Source organism: Propithecus coquereli, unplaced genomic scaffold (genome assembly GCF_000956105.1).
Source record: "Propithecus coquereli isolate 6110/MARCELLA unplaced genomic scaffold, Pcoq_1.0 Scaffold346, whole genome shotgun sequence".
In the NCBI taxonomy this organism is placed as follows: Eukaryota; Metazoa; Chordata; class Mammalia; order Primates; family Indriidae; genus Propithecus; species Propithecus coquereli.
The window spans coordinates 1,116,445-1,122,203 of NW_012149130.1; positions in this window are offsets into that span (position 1 = coordinate 1,116,445).

Sequence of the window (5,759 nt, forward strand, 5' to 3'; positions counted from 1 at the left end):
GACTCCAACTTCAAATGTCCTGAGAGGAACAAAATGAACATGCCAGAAACATGATTCAAGCAGCCTCACTGTCTTCCAAACGCAAACCATCACGGCGACAACAAATTTAGACTTCATTCTCAATGTGTGTTCACATTATTTTGCATTTCTTGAGTAATGGTAATATGCCGGACATAGATGAGAACACTTCAGATGAAACTCCAAATAATAGGAACCTTGGAGCTACTCCCTCCAAAAGAAACAGCCCATGGGGAAGAATTAGGACCTGTCTTCTCTGAGGCTACGGTTACCTTAAACATTCCCCCCTTTGTAAGCCCACCATTGTGTAAAAGTGCCAAAGCTGCATGATACTTTTTTTTAAAGTAAATAAGAAAAATCCAACACCCTAAAAAAGCCTTTTTTTACCACTTTAATAAATTAAAGTGGAGCTGCACACCTGTGGTACTCGCCTCCCCATTTTGTTCCTGAGAACACTTTAGATACCCTAACATTAGCTCCCCCTCACTCTGCGCACCGTACCACCAGAAAAAAAACTTTATATGAAATGTTTTAAATTTTTTAGAAAATATTTGCCCTGTTTTCTGGAACATCTTCAAACTATAACTACGTCAGTGTTGTTAAGTACGAAATTAAAGCCTCTGCTTTAATTTTCAAACACTTTGAACCTGGATTTTCAGGGATCTTAATACGAAGTTTTATGTTTAAAGGTCTAAATTTAGCTTTCTTCCAGGAAAAAGAGGAGGGAGAGAGAAGAGGGGCTAAGACTAAAATACTCTGGTTTGCAGAGTTAGAAGAACATCTTTCAAATTTCTCAGTACATATGTCCACTGACCCACCAATTCCACTTCTAGGAATTTTCCACAAACATTTATATATTTGCATGAACGTGTCCATAAAATGATATTCATTGCTGTATCATCTACACCAGCAAAAAATGGAAACAACCTAAATGTCCATGCATTGTCTAAACAGATAATGTACTTCCCATCAGTTTAAAAAACGCCATGAGCATATCTCTATGTCCTGCCATGAAAGATGTCCATAATATATTGTGACGTGGAAAAAGCAAGTTACAAAACAGTTTTAAAGACTTGTACACAGAAAAATTTCCGATAAGGTATAAACAAAAATGATACCGAGTTGAGGACTGAGAGACACATTTGCGTTGCTTACATTTTTTCTTACAAGCTTGCAACACTTCTATAATTTATTTTTTTAAATTAAACACAAAGTCATACAAAAAGTCCGAATAAATATACCAGCTTAGAAAAAAAATGTTATTGGCCCAATATATGCATGTAACAAACACAGATCATTATCCCAATTTGCAGAGCCCAGATAAATTCCTCAAGTATCCAGTCGGCTTACGAGCAGAACTCCGTTCGAGGTCTGTCCTAGAAAGAAAACTTCCAGAATTAGCACCAAACTTGCCTCCAGAGCCACGCGGGCATCATCAGACGCCGCCGCTGGGTTCGCTGCGGGTCCCGAGCGAGTCCGGGAGGACAGAGCGAGATGCGGCCGCGCGCGGGCCCGGCAGGCGCCGCCTTCCGCGCGTCACGTGGCCTGGCCCGCCCCGCCCCGCCCCGCCCGCTTTCGTTTCTCTCGAAATGGAAAGCGAAACTCGGCCGGCCGGGAGGAGGAGCGGCGCTGGCATCTCTGCGCCGTATCCCGGCCTTTGAAGACGTGCACGTGTGTTCACTCGGTGCCATTGGTCGTCGGTTCCGAGAATGCACGCGTCTTTTTATGTGACGTTTTATGATCTCTGCAATTAGCACGCTTCTTACAGTCTTGGTGTTTCGTAGTATACGTGGCAGCATTTTTTCTTCTTAATGCTATAATTTCCTAAGTCGTGTATCTTAAAGTCGGTGGCTTGTAGATTGGATCATGATGACATAGGTGTAAATCATCATTCTGTTGTTCTGCTGCTCTGCGCAGCCAGCAAGGGAGCGTCCGCGTGGCGAGTGGCGGAGCAGAAGCCGGGGGGCGAGCGGTTCCTTCTGGTCCGCGTTTGTCACGGTGAGCTCTGGCTCCTGGGCCTGACGTTTGCTGGGTCCCTGCTGGTGTCTCCATGACCCTCTAAACCTAATTTAATCTATACAACAGTGCCTCGAGGTAGGTCTTGTTGTTAATATTTAAATTTCGAGGAGGTTGAGTGACCTGCCCAAGGTCACAAGATTATAAGTGGTGCAGCCAAGATTCTAAAGGGGATCTGACTCCAGAACCTTCAGTCTTAACCGCAGCTGCCGCCACCTCTGACTTTAATTGCACCCCTTCATTTCAAATAAGGGATCAATGTAATTAGGGGCTCACCGGTAGGCCTGCGGATACAGATACCCCTCAACTTAGGGTGGGATTACATGGCAGTGAAGCCACCACAAAGCCAAAAACTCATAAACGTAACTACAGTACGTCGGGGACAGTCCACACATAAGGCTAAAGGATCTACAACATGTACACGGGGAAGGCGTGTTACCTCTTCGGGAGTGTATTCCATGCATGTAGACTCATGGAGTCGGGGAGCAGAGGGTTGTCTGCCAGGGGCCTCAAATTCCGGCTGCTGAATTTGTGCAGAAAAGCAGAATGAAATCTCCAAAAAAGTGCTCATTCTTTCTGAAAGCCATCCACCCAGCCCTGGACAAAGGTGAGAGCAAGAGGCTCCAAAACCCCAGAGCTGCTGGGACCTCACTGAGGCACCAGCAGGGTCTACAGTGAGGTACAAAATACCATGGCACGAAGGTACGTAAACGTGTACGTAACATTCATGGATGTGCGTTAGAAGCATAAACATGGACGTACATACACGTGCTGTACCCGTATGTCGTGATAAGCTAAGACTCCCCTTCCTTGCCATTGGAACGGAAGGCAGCGTGGCACACAGCACAGCGTGTTCTCTCTGGAACCCCGGTGAGCGTGTACAACATACTGTTCACACAGGACACAAGGGTGAGCACAGAGTAGGCCCTCGGTAATTTGCTAGCTCACGTATGTACGTATGTGTTAAGCCTTGTTGAGAAACTCCTCGAAAACTGCAGTGAGGGGAACGAGATTAGGATGCTACAAAATTTGACAGTTTGCCAAATGTTTCAAGTCAGCAGAGTCTAGGGAGCAACATGTGTTTGCTTCCAGTGGTTATTAGCAGACAGCTATTTATGGGCACTTCATTTATCCTGTTTGAATCTTGGTAGTTCAGTGGAGCAAAGTAACGGGCACGGCTGCCCAGCGCAGAGTGCAGAAGGGCCAGTCCTGGGGCTGGAGACTGTAAGGGCCCATTACAGGCACTGTGGGGGCTCTTCCTCCCCCTCCCTTTCTTCACCTTAGCTTCCCGAGCTATCCAGTGCCAACTCTGGGAGGTCCGTCGTGCAAGGGAGGCATCTACGCACTAGAGTTACACAGTGGCCCGGGCAGGGTGTTAGACCTGAAGCAGGGTGAGGAAGGCTGCCCAGCATGGATGTCAGAACCTAAACCGAGGCAGGTGCAGCCTGGCCTGGATATCAGAGCCCAGGTGATTTGAGGATGGCTTTTATGTGGCGGGCTGGCACGATGTGTGGTGTTGGAGCACAGACAAGGTCAAGAAGGTGTCCATGTAGGGAAGGATGCTGGTGGAGAAGAGAGATTGGTTACATACAGGGGAATGATCCAATAAGTGACGATATTAAGGATAATTAGAGCAGGTTTGAAACTGTCAGAGAAGGGAGTTGCAGATAAGGGGGAAAGAGAAAATGAACCCTGTAGTGTTGAAGTGGAACTGGAGTGTGGACCCATGATTTTCAGTGTGTATAGACAAATACATAAAGAAGTTCATATAGAGGCAAACGTACACACACATGCATATGTTCCCTAACTTGGTCCACTGAGAGGGCCTGGGAGCAGTGACACCCCAATGGCACATCTAGCACACAGATCCTGGGTTCTAACTACCATTCTCTAATAAAAGGAACCAGTGTTGCTTAGAGAAATGGCCGTTTCCAGGGTTAGGACAGAGAAAGTACAAGATAAGCCTGCCTAGGACATCTTGTTCTGCCAGGAAGGAAGGAAATGCTGAAAGAATGAAAGGGATGTGTCAAAAGGACACAGAAGCCAGCTCCAACGTGCTCCCAGTGGCCAAATCTGGAACAACTTGAGCATCAAAATAAATCATGATAGTAACATTATAACCCATTAAATAAAATAGGAAACCAGGCTTCATACCACTAAAAGTAAATAATTGAATAAATTAAAAGCTTGATGGGGAATAGGATATTTATACAGTTTCAAAGTACTTTCCCACAAAACACATTATTAATTACTAATAATATGTAAATATTCATTACAAAGGGAGAAATAATGACCTTCATGGTAGCAGTGGACATCATCAGTGATGGAAAAATTGAAATTGTACGCTGACAATTGAAGACTGTCAGAATGAAAAACACAGCATCACTTCTGTGATATTCCTGTTGAAGATGAATAACCTGAACCCATTCATGAGGAAACATCTGAGTAACACAAACTGAGGGCCGTTCTACAAAATAGCTGGCCTGTAACCTTCAAAAGTGTCAAGGTCATGGAAATGAAAGGTTTGAGGAACTGTTCCAGAATGGCAGAGACCAAAGAGATCATTATAAGTAGATGCAACAGGAAATCCTGAACTGGATCTTTTTGCTATAAAAGACAATATTGGGACAACTGATGAAACTCGAATGGGGTCTGAGGATTAGGTAGTAGTAACTTCACACTAAGGTGTTAGAGAGAAATGAAATGTCACATGGAAAACTTACTCTCAAATAGTTCAAGAAAAAAGTTCTTTGTTACACTTGCAACTTTCCTGTAAGCTTAATATTGTTTCAAAATTTTAAAATGTAAAAAAAGTATTATGAGGTGGTAGTTTTTTCCTGAAGACTATTTACAAGATTGTGGTTTTTGGAAGCATTGGTTGAAAGATTTCTCAAAACCATACAGGAACGAGTTTAAATTGAAACTGCATAATACTTGTTTCAAAAGAAAGTTTGGGCCCTGAGAAACACTTTCCATAGCTTGCACAGTATTGCTGCCAACTTGGGATATTTTCAGTGTCACTGAAATTCTCATCAGCCTGAATTTCTTACTTTTTCCCTTTTTAAAAAAATTCAAACTATGAAGCAAGAGGCCACACCTAACCGCTTGAAAATTCTGCCTACAAACTTGGTCATGGAGGAAGAGGTTGGCTGACTTTAATGGAATCATCTGTTAATAGTTCTCACAGTGGAAAGCTACTTTAGGAAAAAACTATTTGCCCAATGTGAGGAACAATTTATAGAAACTGACGCTAATTTTCTTTCTGGGGAAAGGATAAGGTTTGTTGCATGGGGTAAGAGCAAGTGATGTTTAAAAAAAAAGAAAAGAAAGGAAAAAAGAACCGATGACTAATACAGCATCAGTACTTCTTTGCAAAACTCAGTTCTCTAGAACCATGTGGCTTCATGTGACTTCTTTGCTCATTCCCTCTCCACGGTGTTTTCTCCTCTCTGCATTTTGTCAAGATTTTTTTTATTTGAAATTTTAGTGTATTTCGCATGCTTCTAAAAATAAGTAATAAATTTGTTTTTGAGATGTGTAAATTGCATCTCCCTCACAGCATGCATTTGGGTAAACACGTTCTCCTAAGAAGGAGAGGGCGGTGGTAAATTGAAGCAAACAGACTCTCAGTTTCTTTTTCCTGGTGTAGTTTTCAGGGTGCAACTGAAACGGAATATGACTTGGCATCCATTACCTTTCCCAGTCATTCCTTACCCTCTGACAAA